Source organism: Gouania willdenowi, unplaced genomic scaffold (genome assembly GCF_900634775.1).
Source record: "Gouania willdenowi unplaced genomic scaffold, fGouWil2.1 scaffold_32_arrow_ctg1, whole genome shotgun sequence".
Lineage (NCBI taxonomy): Eukaryota > Metazoa > Chordata > Actinopteri > Blenniiformes > Gobiesocidae > Gouania > Gouania willdenowi.
Window position 1 is genome coordinate 1,673,556 of NW_021145091.1, and position 25,897 is coordinate 1,699,452.

The window sequence follows — 25,897 nt, forward strand, 5'->3', positions numbered from 1 at the left end:
AACTCTTTGAACCCTTTTTTACCACTTTTTCTGTCTGTTTTTGCCCACTCTAATTTGCAACTTTCAACCAATTTATCTGGTTTTTAAAATCTCATTTCACCACTTTCTTCATAATTTTAGTGTTCCATAACCAGGTACAGGAACAGCATAATTTCACTGAGAATAGGTAAACAATCCAGACTATAAGTGTCAAACGTGCTGGGGCACAGAAGCCCTAGTTAGTCCAGTGTCCAGAACCTCTGCCTATCACTGGAGAAACAGAGACTCAAATATTAAACCTATGTTTGTATTTTATTATAAAACATCAATCAGAAATGCTGAAAACATGAAACAACAATATTATGTATGTGAACTATATTACACGCACTAAAACTAAAATATAACAAAATGACTGAAGAATATAACAAATTGTCAGCTTAACAACATTCAGCAAAAGCTCTTTTGCTGGTAACTATGGTAACATTCTGTTTGGAAGAAATTGAAGCTTTAGGCTCTAAAATGCTTTGATCTTTGAAGTTCTAAAATGCTTTGATCTTCACATGATCTTCATTGTCAGAACATTTCACAAACTCCTTGGACTCAGTGACTTTACTTATTATATTTCTGACAACAGCAATAATTTTGATCTAATGATGGAAGTGCATCAGTTCAATGTAAAGAGTCTGGAACAAACATGCTTTGATGTCCTTAAGGATCATCTCTGTACAGAAAACTGCATTGGGCTGTGGCAGTTTGCAAAATCCTGGTATATTCCCATTTTGTTTCAACTGAAATATGAGGCCTTTCACTTTATCTGTGAGAATTTTGAGGAGGTTTCACTCTGTGAAGAGTTTTTGCAGCTTGAGGTGCAGGAGCTGGCTGATATCCTGGTTCAGGATGACCTTACTGTGACCCAGGAGAGCACAGTTTATCAAAGTGTTTTAAGATGGATAAACCACATGCCTGAGGAACGACAGGGAGCCATTTCTACTCTGTTACCAAAGGTACGACTGGGGCTGATGGACAAAAGTTACATCACAGACAATGTGCTTAACAATGATGTGGTAAAAACAAACCCTGAGTCCCACCTCTTGGTCTCTGATACCCTTAAAGTCATGTCTCAACCTTCGTTACTCTGCTCTGAGTCTGGGATCAACAACACCTTGTTTTGCCGTCGCTTGCCAAACGCCGTCTTATTGATGTTTGGATTATATTCTAACATAGAGGCCTTTGACTACAGAACTAACAGCTGGATCACAGTTCAGACTAATCCCAGTCTGGAGGATACCATGGCTCACTCATTCCTCTACAGCACTGTCTTCCTTGGTAGATGCTTCTACATTGTGGGTGGTGGATTAAGATGGACCAACCCCTCTAACAGAGTGTGGAGGTTTAACCTAGTCACACACACTTGGCAGGAGATGTCACCAATGCAGGAGTCACGGTACTTAATGAGTGTTACTGAGCTAAAGGGATACATCTACGCTATGGGAGGCTACAGGGATGATTGGACCTCACTAAGAACTGCTGAACGCTACCAGCCCAACATCAACCAGTGGACGTTCATTGCATCAATGAATGAAGAGAGGAGCAGGGCCAGCTGCACCACACTGAACAACAAGATTTACATATGTGGAGGACAGAGTAATAGAGTACTGAATACTGCTGAGTATTACAACCCAGACACCAACCAGTGGACACTGATCACTCCCATGGGAACACCTCGTTATGACCTTGGAGTCGTTGCATATATGGGCCACATTTTTGCAGTTGGAGGAAGCTATGGGTTCAGAGATCTGAGGTCTGCTGAGGCTTATGACCCAGTGACCAACACCTGGTACGATGTCCCTGAAATGGTCCACAGACACTGGAACTTTGACATTGCAGTGATGAACAAGCAGATCTTTGTTGTCTCTTGTAGAAGACGAAACAGAATTGTTGAGTGCTATGACTACACTACAAATACTTGGTCTGTGGTATTTTCTGGCATGAACCACTGCAATGATTGCGTGAGATGCTGTGTGATTTCTAGACTTCCCAACATGGCTGAGTACTGTTCCCCTCATGAACCCATCATACCCAGGACACAGGTCTAAAAAAAGTCTAAACTTGATACTGAGATGGAGCAAATGTTATTTTCCATGATCCTAACTGGGAGTGTAACCTGCTCTGACCAGGTCTGTGTGTATCAATAAAAGTGTTTAAAGACATTAGAAGAACTAATGTGTGAATAAATGGATCAGTTCATGTCTCAGCTCAGATGGGATGGTTTTAATCAGCCTGGATCAACCTGAGTTGATGATGATCTAGAAAAAAAATACTACATTTTAGTGGTGACAACATATAGCAGACGTGTAGATGTACTGAATTTAATTAGAATTAATGTAGTGGTTAGCAAGACAAGTATTCTAAAGGGTTAAAATAAGCAGAAATGGATGATTATTAGATTAAATTACTTGAAATCAAACTTCCTACAGCACAATAACAAGTGAAATATACTGAATATAAACAAATAATTCTTGTTTTTTTTGCTTTTTTAATTTATGCAAATGAAAGCTTCGGAACAAGAAGAAAACAACTAATCTAAGTAAAAAATGACTCAGCATTAGTGAAAAATGATTAAGCTGTTTCTTGATAAATGTTGACTCATCTTGAAATAAACCTAAATCTATATTAAAACTAAAACCAAAATTTTAAAACCAGTTTTTGTTCTTAGAATAAATATCTTATCAGAATCACAACCAGGAGTATGAGTACCATCAACATTTATTAACAGTATGAACCGTACACCAGAAACAGTGGTTGCTGCACACTTTTTATGTCAAATTTAACACAATTTAAGACTTTTTTTAAAGCAAAACAAACAGCAATGAACAAAACACATAATATGCTGCTGTATAAAGTGCTGTGATTTGTCACGTGAAGAAGGCAAAAACAAAATGATCAAACATTTGTGCAACACTACAATGTAAAGTATTCAAACATGTCTCAGTTCAAGGTCCATCTAACATGTGAGACCTAAGGACACTGAGGGAAAACTTGTGGCGTAGCTAGCCAAGTCAGGCACAAAACAACTTATTCAAAGGCATTGCAAACAAAAACAACTGTGAACTTGTAATAGAGAATAAGAACGCTACGTCAACTGTATAAACTATGGAAGTATATCTGTACCATAATTCAATTTAAAATCCATTAACAGAAATGCTTTTTCATTTTCAGAATATAACTGCATTTTTTAACGCATAAATAAAATGAATAATAAATTATCCATTTTCATTTTCTTCTTCCCTTAAACATGACGCTCTGGTGGGAGGAGTCAATGCAGACTGGAGAAGAATTACAAACGGTGGAAAATCAGATGATTTCAGGTCAAAATAATGTGAGCAGCTGATTTTCTGAGGGTGCACAGATCCTAGATGACTAAGATAGTTTATAAATGTGATGACTGGACTACAATAGAGTTACACATAAGTAGTTTGATATTTGCAACCACTGTTTATTTGTCAAAGGTCACATGTTATTTCAATGAAACTTTATTTATACAGGGACAATTCCAACAATAGTCACCTCGTAGCGTGAGATAACAGGCAACACATTGTGTGATCATTGGTTTCTAAGAAGGGTTTACAGATGAAAAGCTCTATTATAGCTAAGTGTGTGCTAATATGCTAATTATTGTAATATACAGTTTTTAATAGCAGACATGATATTTACAGTCATAATATATTGTGTTTCTGGGTGTGCAAAGGTTACAGATGTGTTCCAGTGAGTCATTATTATTTTGATATTAATTTGAAAATATGTTCTAAATAATATTTCATCCCAAGGTTCCTTTTTCAATGCATATATGGTGAACAATACCAAAATTCCAAATATTCATAATAATAAAACTTAATAAATCTCCCCCATGTGACCAAACTATAACACTGCATTTTAATTTTTTTCATTCATTATTAAATAATGATGACATGTATGGTGACCATACGTCTGGTTTTAGACATGTCCTCTTTTGTTTTCACGTGGTGTCAGGGCTGTGTGGGGATATGTTACAAATTTCTGGGTTTCCCAGGGACTTTGAACGCATCTCGAGGCATGCGTTAATTTAAAAGATGTACCTCCACAAAAATGTGTTCTATCTGTCACCTGCAGTCACAAATTTTTCATGATATAGATATAGAATCAACTGCACTTTGTAAAAAAGACAAACAAACAAAATGATATAATGTGTTAAAATTGTTATTTTGATTTAAAAAACAATCAGAAATACACCATTTTTATTTGTATTTGGTTTTTATTTTTTCCTGTTTCTGGTTTTTCTGTTTTCCTGATTCTGGTTTTAAATTAATTAAAAAATTACAGGAAAAAAGTGCCATAAAGTAGATGTTTTACTTTATAACATGCTCCATAGTTAATTATTAGTTATTTTTGGTGTGTCAGCATGTCTTTCATGTAATGTACAGGAAGTGACTTTAATTCAATTTGTTGAAAATTATTTCCTAGACAAACAAATGCAGTTATTCTGCATCATGCAGTGATAGACACAACAAACACATATACAGCTGTTATGTTACTGCATAATATCATATAAGTTAGCTGTTACCATAATAGCTTCATATTGTAACAGCTCTGCTGTTTGTTGGATGTGTCCGTTGTAGATGTTCCTAATTCCTACAGCGTTGGCAGTCAGTGAAGGCAACTTGAGGATGCGTAGTGGAGATGTGTGTTTACAGTAGGGATGTAACGATTCACTCAACTCCCGATACGATTCGATTCACGATACTGGGTTCACGATACGATTCTCTCACGATTTATTTTACAAAATGGGACTGTAGACTAATTTTTTTTTTGGGAAAAAACTAGAAAATGCTGTACTATTTTCCTTTTATTTTTCATTGTCAAAAGAATTCCTTGATAAACTATTCAAAACAATGCAATTTAACTAAAAATAAATCTTGAATGAAATAAATAAAGGAATAATACAAATGAAAATGAAGCCTATTAATTTAAATTCTGGTTCTATAATAAACAATGCAAAACTGCATAATAGTTATTTTTCTTTTTAAAAGTGAAACTGAAAATGTATTTTGTGCCTTAACAATTGGACTTTAAAAAAAAAAAAAACGTCATTGCACTGATTTACGTCATATTTGTTTGGACCAGCAGAGGGCGCTGGTAACCCAGTGGTTGGTTGCCATGCAGATATCTTGCAGTGAAGAAGAGAAGCTATGCTAGCAGACAGAGCTAATAGAAAAACGTGATTTTACAGATATTCAAGTAATATTACAGATATTCTTTCGGTGCTAAAGGGGCAATGAATAATTTATTAACATATTTAAGAGTAGAAGGCGGCCAGAAAGAAAGTATTAGCAGACTCTACACTTGTGGATAGCGCCCTCTGCTGGTTAAAAAAAGTACTGCGATTCAATTTTCAAAAAATCGATATCAACCGTGATACCTATGAATCGATTTTTAACTGCCTTACGATTAATCGTTACATCCCTAGTTTACAGTCTATGGTGTAGAGAGTTTGTGTCAGAAGTTAACTTTGGATTTATCTTTGTAATTTACCTTTCCATGTTTTATTTGGTGTGGTCACAGCAAACAGTGACTCAGGAATTTTCATGCAGTGAAAACTCCTGAGTCATGATGGTAAACAGCTAGGCAGGCAGTATTGGATTCACGTTTATGGTGAAGTGCTACGAAGTGTCACAATGTGTGTGTGCACTCTGTGTATCTGTTGTACGGTGTATATTCTGTTTGCTTTGAAGAAGTAATCCCACTAAGTAATCCCCATTTTTAATAAAAATACTGGTAATCTGATTACATGTTTTTAAATGTACTGTAACAGATTATAGTTACATTATTTTTGTATCCAGATTACATAACGCTGTTACTAGTAATCCATTACTCCCCAAGCCTGTGTGTGTGTGTGTGTGTGTGTGTGTGTGTGTGTGTGTGTGTGTGTGTGTGTGTGTGTGTGTGTGTGTGTGTGTGTGTGTGTGTGTGTGTGAGCATTTAGGGGCTCCATCTATGAAGTCAGCAAAATGAAGGTCCATCGTTCTATGTGATAAACACATGTATTTATTTATCTGAATAATATTCACTGTTATGCAGGATGTTTACTATTATTTGGGCCATAGTATATAGTCATCTTAAATATGTAAATCCTTGTTTTAATCATAAATAAAAATGTCCAAAAATGGTGGAAAAAGTTGTGAAATGGGATTTTAAAAACCACAGAAATTGGTTAAAAGTTGCAAATTAGAATGGACAAAAACGGACAGAAAAAGTGTTTTCAAAGTGTCAATATTGGAACAATTAGTTTAAACTTTCATATAATGGGGATGACAAATGGTGTATGTGGTTAAATTGGCAAAAATAATCATGAAATACGATGAAAATGGATAAAAGTGACAATAATTGGTCAACATATGTGACATTAGATGCAAAAGTGGTGGAAAGGAGTTGTAAGTATCTTGAAAGTGGAAAAATGTGTATTAAAATAAACTAAAAATGCATTAAAGTTCGGGATTGAAGCCACAGATGCTGCAGGGCGAGAAAACACACACACACACACACAGTTTACACACAAATGCCCCAGGGACGCGTTCACACTGATTCTGTGTCACAAAGTCACATGTGTTGGAAAAAGTCACACAAACACCACTTCTACTACACATTATTTGTGTAAACATTTGTTCCTCTAAAGATGTTTATTATGAAGATGAAGAGATCATCTGTAGTTTAAAGATGTGTAGCTCTGTGGGCCTGTACTACAAAGCTGGATACGTATATCCTGGATTTATCTCTGTTAGCGGGTTTCACCTAACCAAACATTCTCTGTCAGAGAGCAGCTGCACTATGAACTGAGATATCAACTCACTCTCTTAACCCAGGTGATTTCAGCCTGGCTACATGCACGCTCCTGTGACAGGGGTGAGAAAGGACCCCCACACTTTGTGTATAGCAGCACAACTGCTGTATGTTCCTGCTGAGGCTGTCAGCGTCACCACAGTGTGTAATGAAAGTGTATAATGAATGAATGAATGATCTGATTGGTCCGTGGATACAGAAAGTGTCTGACACACACAGCCTCAATCAGCTGACTAGGCATTTTACAAAGATTATCATTCAAAAGTATTAATATTGTTCATTTTTAGTGAGTCACACATAAACCTTTTAGTTTCTGGGCTAATATAGAATAAATGTTCCAAGGCTTCATCAATGTCTCTATATAAACCACACAGTTGTTCTTCCATTTTGAACCATTGATATAAAAAGTGTCAGCGTCACTATTTGGACTTGTGTGAGAGTTGGTATTACAGACCTTTACATGTTCCTTCCTAAAGGTGATGAATCCACAAAGATCCTTTTCTCATTTCAAATATGATGTTTCATACCAAAAGATATATTTGAGTTGATAAATTGTCCATAAATAAAGTCTATCAATAAATGTAAGTCAGTCCTTTACTAAATAGTGCTCTTTATTTTGGTTATAGCTGTATCTTGTTCTGCTCAACACCTCTTCCTTCTTGCTTGGTGAATCAGAACACGACACTTGTAAAGATATATAAGGAGGTTCCTGCAAGACATGCAAAAAGTATATCCTAATAAATATCATTACTGCTATTGTTTCCTAGCTTCTCTATGATCACATGGACCAGATTATCAATCTGTATGATAATCTAGACCTTAAAGCCATGGGACTTTCTCTACTCTCAGATCAAGAACACACGTTGACTTTTAATGAGCAGCTCGAGCAGCCAATAGTAATGCTTAAAACAGCTCATAAGATTGCTGTGTTGGTAGAAAGATCTCTGATTGGCTGACATCCATTCTGTATTGATAAACTTCATTTTCAGAACCTGGAGAAGGAGAAGAGATTCACTGTCTACTCAGAACACTTTGGATTACATTATGCTCAAAGATGATTATGGACTTTTGACCAAATAACATTAAAAAAAATACATACTGCAGCTTTAAGCTAAGGGATGAGTACTGTTGAATTTTCTACTGCCAACTTTCTAGGTGTTTAGAACCGTGATCGTTTTAACTCAACCAAATTTTTACACATTTTTGCGGCTTCATAGGCCAGTTAGCTCAGCTGATCAGAGCGTGGTGCTAATAATGCCAAGATCATGTGTTCAAGCCCCATACTGACCAGATATTAATCAAGGACCTAAAACCTGCTTTCATGTGTTGTAAATGTTAGTGTATGAGTCAGAAAGGACAAGGTATGAATATGTATACAATAAACACAGATAAAGAATATCTAAACTGTTAATCATTCCCAAACCTGGAAGAAAATTCACAAATAGCCAAAAATCTAGAATGACTGTCAGTAAAGAAGCTTCTTTTTGACATCTTAATAAATCAGCAAGTAGGACAAATACCAATTTATTGATGAATAATCCCAGAACAATTTAGGTTAAATACTAATAATACTTACTTTGTATGTGTATGCCTTGTGTATTCAGGTGTCCAACCATCATTTTGTATCCACAGTTGTGATGGAGCTGCAGAATGTAGGTTATACTTTCATCCAAATCATTGTCTTACAATGTAGTGAATAAATCATGGACTCTGTTTATCCAAAACAATGAGAAAGGTCACAATAGACATGAAATGAAAACTGTCTGTGAAATGATCTAACCATTGTATGTAATAAAAACTCATAGACTAATAATAATGTAGCCTATTTTTAATGATCAAACATGTACATATATTAGCACACTATAGCTACAACTGTGCTTGTTTTGACAAAGTAAGTTTTACTGAACTCTAAATTAAAACTACTGCTAACCTGGACAGATGCTAGAGATAACAAGGACAAAACAATACTAGATGACTTTATACATTAGCTGATATTAAGGACAAGGGCTGATGTGCTGTTAAAACAGACCAGATTGTTTTAATGTAGCCTAATTGTTGTGTAGTCTACATGACATTAGAACCTGAACATATGCCATATAATATGACCAGTCTATAGCTTCATAATATAAGTATTGAAATGGAATAGCAATGCAACGTTAGCCTAGCCTACTATTAATACACATTAACATGAGTAATATTTACACACAAATATAGTTCTACTGTTGCTACTTTCAAACAAGCAAGAGTTACAAAACAGATGTTGACAGAAGTAGGTTAAAATGACCTTATCTCATAATGTACCATCCTCACACTAATTGTTCTCTCACTCACACTGAACATCTCTGTGATGTCCAGAGCAGTGTTCTCTGAATGGAGGTGAGCCTCAATCATATGGGGGTAAAAAGTAGGAGGGGCATCTGAAGGTTGTTTCTTCAGTCTCTGAGAAGATGCAGAACTGGTGGGAAATTTCTTCCAGACCATCAAACACTGCTGGGTCAACTTCTAAATCCATATCAGAGTTTAGCTGAGCTAAGCTGTTAATAAAACTATCCAGATAAAAGTGAAGGTCGTCATTTGGTGAATTGTTTTCAACTTCATCAGCTAAAGCTCGTAAGTCATTCACTAAAACTCTGAAATCAGCCATCTTCACTTCTTCATCTAAGCCACGCCCATCTGCTGCAACAGGAAGTGGATCTGATTGGATCGCTCAGTTGACCAATCCTGAATGAGACTGAGGTTAGTCCCTCCTACCTCATTAGCATACAGACACAGAAATGTGGAATTAAATACATGTTGAAAAAATAATGTATAAATAAATACATGTATAAATAAATAAAAGTTAAAATAAATAAATGTTGAAATAAATAAAAGTAGAAATAAATAAATGTTGAAATAATTAAAAGTAGAAATAAATAAATGAATAAATAAATAAATGTATAAATCAATTTAAGACATTTAGTTGTTTATATCAGATTTATTTACCAGTTTTTATTAATTTATTTATGCATTTAATCATCTCTTTATTTATATATTCATTCTTTTATTTATTTATTCCAATATTTATTAATACATTTATTTATTTATACATTTGGCAGGTTTGGTCCTCCATACTCCCTGAGCATCAGTCAAACAAAGTTATGTTTATAGAAATACACAAAAAGAGGATTTAAAAGATATTCATCATTTAAAACTACAATTATAAATAAAATATGTTTAAAGTGCTGATGAAGAAAATAGAGTACAAGTATTCTACAAGTCAGTGTAAATCTAAACAACTTAAGGTAATATTGCATATTACGGTACATGTAACATAATGGAATGATGTCTTTCTGTCTATCAATTATCACCATGGTACATCACAGGTAAATAAGTCATGGAGCTTCCTCACCCATTCCCTCAGACAGGCCTTAAGTCCTGATGCACAGGAGAACATTCTACCACAACAACTCCCACTCTGAGCCACCATCAGACGTCCATCACACCACAGCACCATGTAGCCCACAGCTAACCTCCAGCTAACGGTAGCCACACAGAGATAACATCTCCACACTTTCACTGCTGACACCAGACGTAGAGCTCAGGACCAGCCAAACCAGCGACACATCTGGATAATCAACTGATCAATAATAAATAAAATAATGTAACTTTATTGATCACTCACTCATTCTCTGCATTTTGACCCATTATTCCAGAGGGGTAGCAGTGGGCTGCTAACTACAGACACCCAGGGAGCAGTTAGATAGTAGTTTATGAATATTCATAAAAACAGGCTAAAGACAGTTATTATCTGTGTTCCCTTCGTTTTGTGGTTATTATGTTTTAAAACTAAATCATAGTAACAAATAAACAGTGGTTATTTTGTTTTACTGACTTAAAACCAAAACAGAAATACAGAAAAACCAAATAAATCTTGTTCTGTTTGTGAGATATTTGGATATTTACAGTAAATTAGAGGGAGAACTGAAGTCCACTGGTGCAGTGGTTTTCCTCCACAGGTCCTGGACCAGGTCTCCTCACACAATAGGACTGTTTAGGATTTATTTCAGCAGTTTTCTGCTCCTGTTTTCATTCAGTCTGTGGATGTTTTAGCTCGTATAAAGCTGCTCACGTTTAAAGTTCATTGTTTTATGGTGTAGGTGATCTTAACAGTGTTACAGTCCAAATAGTATCCAGATAATCTGGTGACTGACTATCTACTGTGAGGCTGGTGTGAGGAACAATGGATGTTAGAACTTCTACCATTTCACACTTTTGCTAAAACAATTACATCTATTTTGAGGACAGTAAATATATTTATTTTACATGTTATAATACCACTAGCCACTAACACAATGACAACACTAGCCTCTTTGCTGCTCTAGGACAGGTTATCTTTTGGCCCCCCTTATATGGTGTTTTTTATACCAAGCAATTGATATTTACATTTTTGTTATATTATTATTATCAGAATAATTTCTAACACTTACATAGTGGTCTATAACATACCCACAAAGATACTTTACATAATTAGAAAACATGAGTAAACTGACTTTTTTTTATATTTGATTTTAATTTTGATAAAAGTGTTTCACATACACATATAAAAGAACACAAACAAGTAAATAAAAGCCAATTTAAATATCTTAGTAACAGGTTCAAAATACAAATTATTAATATTATTACAGTAAAGCATTGCACAAAAGCAAGATACAGATTAAAGATAGATAGATAATGATGGGTTGGCTCATCAAAAATTATTTTTAATTTAAATAGTTATGACTAAAATGTTTTACTATTGATATTCACATTATGTGAAAAGATACAAAACTTACAGATTTAACATAACAATACTATTTTTTTCACTATGTCTGTACATGCTGTCAAAGGTCAACAACTACAGTAAGTGCAATATTTTATAGACAGCAATACATGTTTTGTTATTGTAATTAAATAAATGAATTTATTTTATTGCATAATTGTGACCATCAACCACCAACAATATATTCATACATATATATATATATATATATATATATATATATATATATATATATATATATATATATATATATATATATATATACACACACACTGAACAACAATATAAACACTTTTTTCATGAGCTGAACTCAAAGATCTAAAACATTTTCTATAAACATTAAAGATCTGTTTCTCTCAGATATTGTTACAAATGTGTGTAAATGTGTGTTAGTGAGCAGAGATAGCCCCTCCCACCTCACAGGTGTGTCATATCAACATGCTGATTTGACAGCATGATTATTGCACAGGTGTGCCTCAGGGTGGCCTCAGGGTGGCCACAATAAAAAGACAAAAAACAACAACAATTTTACACCTTAGCAGCCCACTGCTCCTCTGTGGTAGTTAAATCAGGGTTTTTCAACACTGGGGTCGTGACCCCATGTGGGGTCGCCTGGAAATAAAATGGAGTCGCCTGAAATGTCTAGTGATAATAAACTAAAATATGTTTTTTAAAAAAACTGATGAACATTATGTTTTTCAATTTGATTACATTGAATTTATTTTTTCATAAAAACAAAAAAAAATCTGTACATCTATTTTAAAATTCAAATAAGTTATAAAATAAATAAAAAAATATTATTAATAATAATAATAATAATAATAATAATTTCATTCCTTGGCAGCCCACTGCTCCTCCGGAATGGGATAAATCAGGGTTTTTCAATGTTGGGGTCGTCACCCTGTGTAGGGTCGCCTGGAAATAAAATGGAGTCACCTGAAATGTCTGGTGATAATAAAATAAAATTAAAAATTGGATGTCTTATATTCTAAACTGTTTAAAAACTGTTTTTAAATAAAAATGCATATTTTAAAAATAAATTAATTATATTTTTTAATTATAAAATGAAATTTTAAAATAATTAAATAATATATTTTTAAAAATATAATTGATTAATTATTTTTTATCTATTTTGCACAATTTTTTTTCATTCAAATAAAAACGTCTAACACATGATGTCAGTATTCTATACTTTCACTTTGTGCACTGATACTGGCTACTCTGTATTTTTAAAACAAACATGATCAAAACACTAATTTTAGAAAAATAAGTCTCCATAAATGTGTGATATAAAATGTGAACCAGTCACTGAGCTGTCAGTTTATTGATGTGACTTTATTTAATGACTGTAATTGGTTCATCATGACCTTGTAACTTTTACAACTTAAACTACCTCTTTTTTTCACTTTAGAATGACATTGCAGAATTTGATCCATAGAGATGCTCTGGCCCCTTCAACGGCCTGCAGCCTATGAAGGTGAAGGTTCTAAAGGTAAAAGAGGAGGTCAGGGTGATGTCATGGATAAAGGATAGTGGCTTCCTTTGTTTACATTAAAATGTTCCTGAAAGTTAAGTTTGATTAAAGAATCTTCTATTCAAAAAAGTCAGTCTTTACTTGGATCACAAACACTCATTGCTATGTTATCTGCGCAGCTGAACAGGTAGTAGCAGCACCAAGATTAAGGTAAATGTAGGTGAAATGAATATTATCGATATCTGTAAAAGAGAGATTTAATGAATGCAGAGTAGTCAACTGTTTTTAGAGACAATATTACATACGTACACACTAAGCATGTGGAGATTAATCGATATGAATCGGTATCTAGATATAAACATGTGCGATGCAAGTGTATGGATTCATTCAGTGACATCGGTACAATCTACGGGTGAAATCGAGATGCATCGGTCACTGCGTGCCTGCATCGGTAAAATCCATGGTTGCATCCACTTTCTCATCCATCCATCCATCCATCCATCCATCCATCTATTTTCTGATCCGCTTGTTCCTGTTTTCAGGGTCGCAGGCCAGTTTTTTATGATGTATTTCATTCTATCCAGTTTTTCTGAGGCACATTGAATGCATCATCAATGCTTCGAGTTTTGTTTTGAACACAGACTGAATCCAGGAAGCATGTTGGTACCGCTACAAAGTTACAACAACACGTAAATCAGACGTAGGAAGATGGTAAACTTGACCAGAATCATGTGGTTTGTAAAGAATGCTTTGCTGCTAAACCTGACACAAACTCAGAGGCTCACTATTATCGATATGGCGTTTCTGCTCTACCCCCCACGCATGTGTGTAGTTTGCGAGGGGGCAGGGAGGGCATTGGTCAAAAGTTTGCATTACAGTTTTCCGAATTTAATTAAAAGAATACAATTCTTAATATGATGTACATAATACACAAATACGTTAAGTGCCATAAAACACAGTGACAGTACTTTATACATATATAATAATGTTTGATTTAAATTGAGTTGATTTATATTGATCATGTAAATGGCAACTGAAGATACAGATGTGGAAACCAAACATTTCCTCTCTGACTTTGTCAGACTCATCAATGACTGATTATTTGGTCAAATTTATACTAGTTTTTGATGAAGTAATCAGACATAATAATGCAGTTACAGCAGAATTAAAGAAACGATGAAAAGCGGAGGAAGCAGACACAGAGAAGGACAACTCAAAGGTCCCATGTCAGGACCAAACCCCACCAACCACCGACCCAGGAGACGTGCTAACACAGAACCATGAGTTAGCATCATGTGATGAAGACTCCACAGAGAAACAGGTGTGAGCCTGTTCAACCAATTTTGTAAATGTTTGTATATTCTCTTGATTATCTGTTTAACACTATTTTTGCTATTATTCCTACTATTACTATCTTTGATACTGTTATTGTTGTCAGTTTCCTTTTGTTTTGATTTAACCCTGATCCTGCTGGGTTTTTGTACATAATTACTGAACCAATTGTGGAAAACTCTTGATTACAAATTTTTGGCACTCAATTAACAGAGTTTTGAAAAAAAAAAAAATTCAATATTCTCTCTAATTTTTTGTATTTATATTTTATATTGACCCTGTTTTTTCTTTAAATGCTGCTAGAAAAGACGGACACACACACACACACAGACGCACCAGTGTATTTTAAGTTTAACACATGAAGACATCTGTTAAAGTAACAGTACCTCTATACACTAACAGTTGTAGTTAAGATGTGTAAATAGTTTAGAGGATTTGTTTTGCATTGTTTGCCCAAGTAAATGACTGTATGTGTACCTGTTTATTTTTAATTTATCATTAAGCGTTACATTTAGGATACAACAATAAAACCTTTATTTGTCCCACAAAGAGGAAATTTACAGTGTTTCAGCAGCAGTAGATAAATAAACAGGGTAATAAACAATAGGAGATATTTACACACACATGGTCCTGTACACAGTACAGTGAGAAAGAGGAAAGATAATGGTGCATGAAGGGATATTACACAATAAAAAATATGAAAAAATGTAATTCTTATCAATATAGTGAATTATTTTCCTTTTTTAAAAAGCTGCATTTATTACACTTTGATTGACATAATTCAATAAATATTACTGTTTTTTATTTTCAAAAAGTGCTTACATAAGTATCTTCTGTTATTATTTTATTTGTATTTTTTTCTGCCCTTTTGAAATGTCCAGTTTGCAAACAAGAGCAAATAAAGATACTTGATGATAGACTACATTAACTGTCACTTTTAATCTTAAAATACATATTAATACAAGAGCACATCTCAAACAAATACATAACAATTATAATGTAGTTGATAATGTAAATTAAAAACACATTTTCCTGATATGTTACAGTGAGAAAAACACAGTTGGAGGATGTGGGAACCTCTCACTTACACAGGTATAATAATCTTATTATTATCCTGCTGTGTGAGTGTGTGTGACCCAGGCTTTGTGTTGGCAGCAGGTTGTGGTTTCAAGTCCAGCTCACAGCAAGGAGCACGTCTGGTGACTCAGTTAAAATACACCAGAAATATCTATATAGAGGTACAGGTGACACTGTCTATGATATTTCACTATTGCTTTTTGCATCTTTTCCTTTGTGTGAGGGAGTGTAAAAATTGTCCCCTGCCTTTGTGCAGCTAGCGCTCTACCATTTGAGCTAATTCCCCTCTCACTGAGAGGATTGGGAGTTGATGAAGTAGGTGAGTGTAGCTGCTCAACAGAACAAGAGTATTTAGTTACTTTGAAGGAGTAAACCAGGAACGCTGGTCAACACAGTGAAACTGTTCTTCCTGATGGACAAGCTTTTCCTACATGTTGGTGGATTCTGAAGAGAATTCTTCTTCTTCTAATCGTCAAATCATCTTCTTACAGAACATTCTAAGAACTGTTTATAATCTATTAGAAAAACCTTTTTACTGTGTTTTTCTTTCTAAAAGATGTTTGTGTTCTTTGTGGTTATCATGACCTCTGACCTTTGTGATAATCTAAGACTAAAATCATTCTCTCTCTTCCTGTAAATGCATTTTAATTCTAAAACTTACAGTTGAATGAACTATTCCTCCTGTACAAAGTAAACACAAAAAATAAGCAATAATACCATAAATAATATTACAATAAACTAAAGCTTCCCTTCAGAAAAAAAACATTACATATATTATTGCATACACATACTTTTTGTGTTCTAAAGGGAGTGGGTGGAAGTATAACTTATTAGTCCCACCCCTTTTCCTACATTACAGTAACAAATAATCAATTTTTAGCATCCTGTTATCAGACCATTGCTACTGTTAATGAATGTATTGTCTCATTTTTATGATTTTGATTAAATACACACGTTTTAAATTGCCTGATAATTGTGATGATCAAAGGAAGAAAATCACAGAGTAAATAAACAATGAGCACTGGAATCAATGTGTCAAATTTATTTATTTTAAAACACTGAACATTAAACAGTCTAACATGCCAACAGGCAGCAGCAACATAAATCAAACATTAAACTATGGACACAATACAAAATACAACTAAACATTATTCAACAATAACAACTTCCTGAACTGTTGGTGTCCATTTTCCAGCTGACAGCAGGTTTATGTTGGAATCCTGTGCAGCCTGATCTCTGGGTTCTTCAGTCCAACACTGGAACCAGAAGGTGTCGTCACCATCCGTGTGTCGCTGGGATCTGAAGATGATTCCTGCTCCATGTCTCCATCCACACAGAGATGTGTAGATAGAGACAAACATCTTCTCATGAACTTGTTGGTGGTGATGAAGGTGAGATTTGCTCTTATAAGTTTTTCCACATGTGTCACATTTATGAGGTCTTTCTGATGAGTGGCTGGTTTGGTGACGTTTTAACTGTTGATATGTTGTAAAAACTTTGTCACACTGGTCACAGGGACACACTTCATGTCCAGTGTGAGATCTCAGGTGTTCAGTGAGGGTTTGTTTGTGTTTATATATTTTCCCACAGTGGTCACAGTGATACAACACTGCTCTGGAGTGAGTCTGCATGTGCAGAGTTAAATGTGATCTTTGTGTAAAAGCCTTTCCACACTGTTCACATCTGTGAGCTTTGATTCCACGATGAATGAGGAGATGTCGACTGAGGGTTCCAGATTGACTAAAAGTCTTTCCACATTCATCACACATGTGAGGTTTCTCTCCATTGTGAACAAGCTGATGTTGTTTCAGGTTTGTTTTCTGAGCAAAAGCTTTTCCACACTCGTCACAGACGAAGAGTTTTTCTCCAGAATGGATTCTTTGATGTACAGTGAGGTTTGATTTCTTGGTAAAGTCCTTCCCACACTGGTCACATGTATGTTTAGCTTTAACTCCAGCTTGGCTCTGCTGTTGAACTCTTTGCTCTGAAGTTTTTCTCTTAGATTTGTTTCTTTGTTGTGGCTGAGCTTCATGGTCCTGAGAACGTTGAGGTGTCACTTTGTTCTGGCTTCCAGAGTCCTGTAGAACAGTTAGAGATTAAACACAGAGAAGAACCAAACAAACATTTGTTTCTAAATGTGTTCCTAGAAAGAACAGTGGCTGTTAAAGATGGATCAGACATAGCATTAGGCTTCAGTAGGAGATCAACTTCAATAGAACATCCACATGGACGTCAGGAACCAAAGTTTACCAGCAGAACATTGACCAAAGCATCACTGCCTCCACAGCTCAGTGGCAGGGATGGACATTAGCACTTGTCTCTGATCAAATGAAGCTTATTTACATCTTATTAAATAATGTGGAGAAAATATAAGGAGAAGTTAGACTTCAATCCACTCATTTCTCACCATATTTGCTGTCACGGCTGAGTGGTTCCACAATCCTCCATTCACCTGTAACATCAGCATAGAATCAGCTCCACCTGAAGGATAGAAGAGACAGAATGAACATGAAGGATCTAGAAATATTCATCCATCCTTTGCAGTGTTATCACTTTGAAATTGACTAAAATGATCAGTTTGTTCAGAGATCACATGATGTGGAGGAAAATATTTAGATTTTGTGGCTGAATAATTTAAATTCCCATTGATTTGTAAATGAAGGTCTTCAGTGGAAACAGTTTGACTTTGAGGTTTGACTTTGTTCTTACAGGATTAATGAACAACTTGTAATGAGCTCATGATTGGCTAATTATGGTCCTATAATATCTGTGTTAATAGAATCATAGACAGAATGACAGAATCTACCAATAAAAATAAAATCCACTGTTAAATGCAGAAAGTGACATAATGTGAATGAAACGCTGTCATCGTGAGGTAAAGGGAAATGTTAAAGGGGACCGTTCATTTGGTGCACCCCAGCACCCCTCCTGGTCCTGAGCTAAACAACATGTTGAAGCGTCCACCTGAAACACGTCTAAACTACCAAAATACTGAGCAGACCAGTTCCCACGTAACGTTTATGTGTCTGTGAAGCTACGGCCATTTCTGGTGAAGAGCTGCAGTTGTTCTGTTGTTGTGGACGAGACCAACGATGACAGGGATTGTAGAGTCTGAAACATCATAGGTTCATGATAACTTGATAGCTTCTAATACTGTACAATATTCTGCCCTCTAGTGGTGAAATAACTGATGTATTTGTTTTTGTTTAATCATTATAGTCTGGAATGATGTCATCAGGATCATTTAAATTAGTTTCATTTGAATGAAGTTGATCAAAACTTAATCGATAAACCTGATCAGATTCAGTAAACTATTGATCCCTGAGGGGAAATATGTTGATATTAATGCTGCTCTCATACGTCTTTATATGACATATATATAATAAAAAAATGTTTTTTGTTTAAATGTATTTGTAATATATTTCTAAATAAATGAAATTTAAAAAAAAAAAAAAAAAATCATTTGTGTAAATAAAACAGAAAACAAAATATTCCTGAACTTATTGATTAAAGTCAGGTCATGTTCTCCACCACAGATCCTGGATCAGTACCAGTAGTGGGCGGTTAAGGAAGAATTGTTGGTAGAATCGTTCACTTTGGGTTAAAAACATGAAACTTGGCACATAGATGGCATGAACACTACTGATTATTTTAGGATGTGGATCCACCTCAGAAACTTCCCCTAGTGGTCGTTATGACCATTTTTCTCAAAATGGCCATTAATTTATTGAAATACATATTGAAATCCGTAGCCGAGCTCATGCTGCTTTATAAACACGTGTCTGTTTACATGTCAATCATGGGAGAGAGCTTCCTGGAGGCGTGGCTTCTCCAGCTCAGTGCCGAGTCAAATTCGTCATCAAAGTGGGAACGCGTCATCAAAATGTAGCGAGGTGTTTGGGCTCACCCTGTAGTAAGAAAGGAGTAAATCACCCTCTAACTAACGATTGAGGGAATTAATTAAAAACTATATTTAGGACATGTGTATGAAGCCCTAATAACACTTTATCATGTTTAAAGAACAGAAAAGTTCATTTAGCCTAACATGTGCCCTTTAAATAAACTTTGTTTTGTCACACTGGCTCAGCACCTAAATTTGGGTTACACACACACACACACACACACACACACACACACACACACACACACACACACACACACAAATTATCCAATTCAGACTAAATGTTCAATGTTAAAATGAACATATTTAAATATATATATATATATATATATATATATATATATATATATATATATATATATATATATAATATTGAACTTATTTTTCAAGGACAAATGTTTTCAATAAATAAAACCAGAGTAAACATATTTTCTAATGATAATCTGTACTTCATTAAGGAAATCTATTCCTTCAATAACTACAGTGTTCTTTCATCCTAGCAGATTAAAATGAATCCTCATATTATGTCTGTAAATTGTGTCTTACCTGTAGCAGCCATTCCTCACTCAGGTCTTTACTATTTAGCCTTTCAAACTTCACAAAAATGTTTGTTTTACTTTTTGATACAAAGACACTCAGAGATATTTTACTACTGAACCACTTGTAGTGAGAAGCAACTGAAGATTTAGTTTTGTTTGGTTCTCTTTCATCTTGCTGCCACGGCAATCATTCACTTTCAAGTAATGTCAACAAACTGTTTCCTATGTTGTACATGTATACATACAGTGTGAACAAATTTAGTTAATGTACTCAAATTTAGTATTATTTTTATGGGATAATTTTACATTTCCACTGATGTCATTACTCAGTACTTTTATTTATTCAATCAGCTTAGTTTTTTTTTTTTTTTTTTTGTCACTGGCCACGTTTACATTTGAGCTTTAATTCCTCTTTAATTCAGAATAAAAGTTAAATCATCTTTAAACTCACCTTGTAAACATTTAATTCCTAATGTAAATTTAATTCCAAATTAAACTTAAATCTGAATTAGGTGGCTGGTTTATTCCGATTTCAATTCTGAATTTAAATAATTCCTCTATCTTGTAAACACTTAATTCTGCTTTAATTTAATCCACTTAAACACTGTAATTAACTAGTATTTTGAATATGTACTTTATATGAGTATTATTTTGGGGGATAAGGTTTGGTTGGAGGAGATGATGACACTACCTTTTCTGGGTTCATATCATTTGGAACATGATTAATAACTATAGTTTGTCAGATTAATGCATTAGGTATTATCATTGTTGTACATAGACGGATCACAATTACATACATTAGGAACAAAAGTTTAAAGATCATTTTATTTGCTATCACAGTTTTTTTAATACTTGTGGTACTTTTACTTTAACAGATTTAAGGATTCTAAACTGTCCAAAGTTTCTGTAGCCCAGTAAAAAAAAAGCTTGGGTGTTAATAAATGTTAGAAGATGTTCACTGATTAAGGAGGTTATTTGTTTTATTAATCTCTGAACATTTGAAAACATGTGTATTTTTCTGTTACTTGAAAAGGAATGTTTATTTTTGTATGTAAACTAAACCAATTGTATAAGGCGAAGAATATGTTTTGTTAGGTTTGAAGAGTATATGTGTAGTGACCAAAAGTGACCAGAGGAGGTGCTGTGGAGGAAATGAAGAGCCACGGAAGGTGTAGAGAGAAGAAGAGGAATGGAGAAAGAAGAGAAAGAAAAGGAGACAGAGCAGATAAAGTTGAGAGAGAAAAGAAAAAAGGAAGTCCATGTTAAGAGTTCATGTTTTAGAGGACCAGCCACACAGAAGAGGACGTGAGATTGTCAACCCGACACAGTCTACTGAGCGGACTCTGTGTGAGAGTTGTACGTCAGACCGACGGATGAACATTAGCCTGTTAGCATTTAGCTTAGCTTGTCCAGCAGAGTGATTCAGTGCTACGGCGTCAATCAGCCATCCACCTGTCCTGCTCGGGAAACGAGAGGAGAAACTAGGCTGGTGTGGTGTGAAGTGGACTGCTGCTGTCGGAGAGAGGATTTTCACCGTTGGAGGAGCTAACACCACGTGGAGAGTTTGGACCTTGAATGCACCACGGAGATCCGCCATTTTCCATCAGTGTGGAAGTGAGGGAAGGAGAACACCCTGAAATACAGGCCTGAACTTGTTTTATTTTTATATGCTGGCTTTTTCAGGGTTTATTTTGTTTTATTTTATTACAGTGGGTCCACATTTTGTGTGTGTTTTATTTTTACCTTACCTAAATCTTTGATTGTCTAAACAGTGATTTTTTTATGTTTGGTTAATTCAAAAAGAAAATAATAACTTTGATATAAAGCATTATTAATCCCTACTTTTGGTATTTATTATTTGTGGTGAAATATTTAATGGGCATGTGTTTTTCCTGTTTCTATTTTATCTTAATAAATCTGCGGTTGGGATAGGCTAATTAAAAATTCAATACTATTTATTAAAGAGTCCCAGAGCCTTCCAAGAGCGCTACATTTCCATTGTTCTTTTGTCTTATACTCCATGTAAAGAGGTCTTTTATTAGTCTATTTTCTTTTTAAAGTGGTGCAAATTTTGTGGCTTTAGACTTCAGTTACATTTATGTATAAAATATCTTCCCTACATTATAAACAAATTAAAAATATAACTATTTTTTTTATATATTTTCTGTTTCCTCTTGATCCAGAATAATAATAATATTTCTCAACAAGAATTGTTGATTGATTTGTCACATGACTGCTACAGGGTTTGAGTTTATTTTATTTAGTTTCACATCTACCTGTAGCTCTTTGTTTTTTAGACTGATGACAACTTGTTTGTAGTTTTATTTCAGCAAGTTTCACTTTTACAGTTACAGTCGTGGACCTTTGTAAGTGAATACCCTAGTTACATTACAACAACCAAATTAAACTGTATCAACTAAGTGAATTCATAAAAATGGCCTGTGTAAAGGTTTTTTCAAATGAAAAAATTGTTGAGCAAAAAATAAACACAGAAAATCTGCTCACGGGGACTCGAACTCACAACCATGGGCATGAAAATCCAAAATATTCCATAGGACAGTGGTTTCTAAACTTTTCACTGTTGAAAACACCTTCAGACTTTGAACCTAAAGCCATGTACCCCCTACTCCTCCACACTTAAAAAACATCATAATGTAATGTCATATACAGTTTAGCCCTACAAGGGAATTTTTCACTGAATTTGACCTGTTGAGGAATAATATATAATGAAAAAAAATAACAATAATCTGTTAGCACATAAAAAAACATCTTATTCAGAATTATCACTTGTTTGATTTATCTAATCATTTAGCCTACTGGCATTTTTAGTAATAAATCTATTTCCTCTGTTTTAGAAAAACAAGTCGACCAAACATTTGTTATGTAAATTTGTTGTTATGTTGCTGCTGTTTTTTTATCCTGCAATACGAGCCAATGCAACCACATTTTGTTATCTGTACTGTAAAGTTTAAGTTTGAATGACAATAAAGAAAGTCTAAGTCTTGATTGAACATATTGCAGTAATACAACATATTGATCAGCCTGAAACTGTGAAATACAACTCACTACAACTTAAATAAGATGGATGAGGTTGAGAGGATGAACAGAACTCTGCAATGTTTGGCTGAATTTGAGAAAGTCTGAGTTTTTAATCGTTCTCCACGTAAAGTCAACAGTAGGAATAAAAAGATGAACTCACAATATTGAGGGAAAAGAAACATTTTGACTTAGGGCTGGGCGATATATCGAATATACTCGATATATCGCAGCTTGTAGTCTGTGCGGTGTTGAAAATGACCATACCGTTAAACTCATGGACTTTTTTTTTTTTTTTTTTGAAATGTCATCTTAATGACAACATGCACAAAAGGGCACTATTTGTTTTAAAATATTGTAGTGGCATTATGTACAAAAAGTGCACTTTAATTTTGTGTTTTGAAATGCCATGTGAGTTGCATCCTGCACTAATGTCTTGTTTTGAAATGTCTCTGACAATTTTGCACAGAACGTGCACTTTCTGTTGACAATTTTATGTTTGAGCCACTCACTGTTTAATAAATACAGTTATGTCAACTTTGACTTAGTTGTGATATCCCCTTTTTTGCATGAAAGTTTAAAATTGGCATATATTAATGCAGTATGATCAAGAATGTTTTAATGTAGACATATAGAATCATCATACTGGTGTGATTTTGTGCATCAAAGTGTTAATTCAAGGGTAATGCAAAATATCGAGATATATATCGCGTATCGTGACATGGCCTAAAAATATCGCGGTATTTATAAAAGGCCATATCGCCCAGCCCTATTTTGACTTTACAAAATAGTTAAATTATTTGGCTAAACTCCTTAATCTAGGTTTCAAACTGGGATTAAAAAGATGAAATGTAACAAAATTCTATTTTGTTTTCAGATATAAAAGCATGCTGTTCTTGGGAGATAACATTAGCTTTTGCTGATATCAGAATATGTCCAACACTTAATTTTCTACATTAAAAGACAGAGATGGTGGTCAGAAATATGAAATACAATCATTTTTTATTTTTATTTACAAGTTGGTCAGTATGTGACTGTCCATGGACACCAGCATGAGGCACAAGACGGGTTCTACTTCCAGGTTCCATCGTGGGAGAGTCACCAGATGGGTTCTACTGCCATCTGTGTAAATCATAGCTTTCAGATATTACGTTAGAATAAGGGGTCGTACGTTTTTCATCCACTTTGTTGAAGTGGTGAAACACTTACCCTGAGCTTGGTTCTGTTACTGTAAATGTCTGCACTGACACAAGCACTATTACCTCATCATTTCAATAAGCATTTTATTTATGTTTTCTTTGATGTTTATGCATAATCAATGTAATCTGTTCATTAGACAGTTTGTTTTAAATGCATAAATACTAAGTTTTTGACATTCCACCTAGAATGTTTTATAGACTTTATATAACATACTGTCAGCATTTCTTGCTTTCAGAGATTCCTAAAGATAGGAATAGTTTTCTTACTAGAAAATGTTTTATTGGATGCTCTGACACATTGGATGTACTGACACAAACACTTACCTCATTGAATTGTTTTATTTATCCAGGTTAGCCACACCATGTCTTGTTCTCATGCACATTATTTTGAAATGGTGTTCTATAATAATAATAATAATAATAATAATAAAGAACCTAGTTTGATCTTTGTACACATTTTTTGTACTTTTTTATTGCATGGGAGAGAACTTTTACTCTGATTACATTTTAAATGATCAACTTTTTAATTTTACTTGATTAGTAACTTTACTTCGACTTAAGTAAAATGTCATCAAAGTAACAGTACTTCTACTTAAGTAGACTTTTTCTGTTCTCTTTCCACCCCTGGTTGCTATAGATACGATCAACAGACTGATGAAAATAACGGTGATGGGTACAGAGTCAGAGCGTGCAGCAGGAGTCGCCATAAGATGGATGTTCCTGTCAGATTTCTGAGTATCTTGATCATTTAAAAAAAAATTCACAAAAGCTCTTTTCACTAATTTTTCCTCCTGTTTCTTTTTTTTCTGTTTTCCATGAATCTCTCATCACTCGTCTGTCAGCCTGATTATTTACAGTAAGTACGTTACTCACTACTACACGGGTCACTATAAGTGAAACACTGAGGTATAAAGAGTGCTGATATATTTACTAAAGTAGAAGAAGTTATTGTTACTTGATTGAAATTGTACTCAAGTACAATGTTTATTTTGGTAATAAATCTTGGTACGGGTCCCTTGCATACATAAACATCTCATGTAGAAACTTAAAAAGGAAGAGACCAAATCTACCACAATTACAACTTTATTTATTTTCCACAAAGGCATCTGTATAAAACGTTTGTAAGAATGTACAATTATTAATAAAATAAAACAATTAATTCAAAAATTAAAAAAATCAATAAATTCTCAGGTTCTAAGTATAGATACATTTATGAACTCTGAGAAAATAAACGGGTGCCGTGTCTGGGCGGGGGTGCCCCGGGGGTGGGTCCAGCCGTGCTCCGTATGGCCGCCGCGGTTCTCCAGTTGTGCTGCTCGGCGCGTCTCTGGGGCCCGCGGTGCCGTGTGCCCGTCCGCGCCGTCTGCCCTCTCCGGTGGCCCGCCGTGCGGACGGGCCGGGCTCCTACCAGACAGGCCTCCTACATGGACACTTCACATCACTCACTCCCAGCTGGTCTGGCTCACCCACTTGTTGCACCACACTCACATACCCAACCCTTGGGGGGCTGGATGGTGGGGCTGGGGGTGGAGGGGGCCGCCGCCTGCGCTACTAAGTAGTGGCGCGGGGGCGGCACTCCCAACTCTGGCTGCCCTACTAATCCCTCCAATTTTATTTGGTTGGGGGTTGGGGTCGGTGGGGGGATGCGCTGGGTGCTCGGCTGCTTGGGGCTTCCTCGGATGTGTGTGT

The 25,897-nt window shown here is 35.0% G+C and overlaps 1 pseudogene; it reads right to left on the bottom strand.

Moving 5' to 3' along the window:
* Positions 1-9,243, bottom strand: part of LOC114459557 (protein canopy 4-like) — a 58,379-nt pseudogene extending 49,136 nt beyond the window's left edge.
* Positions 9,244-25,897: the final 16,654 nt, after the last annotated feature.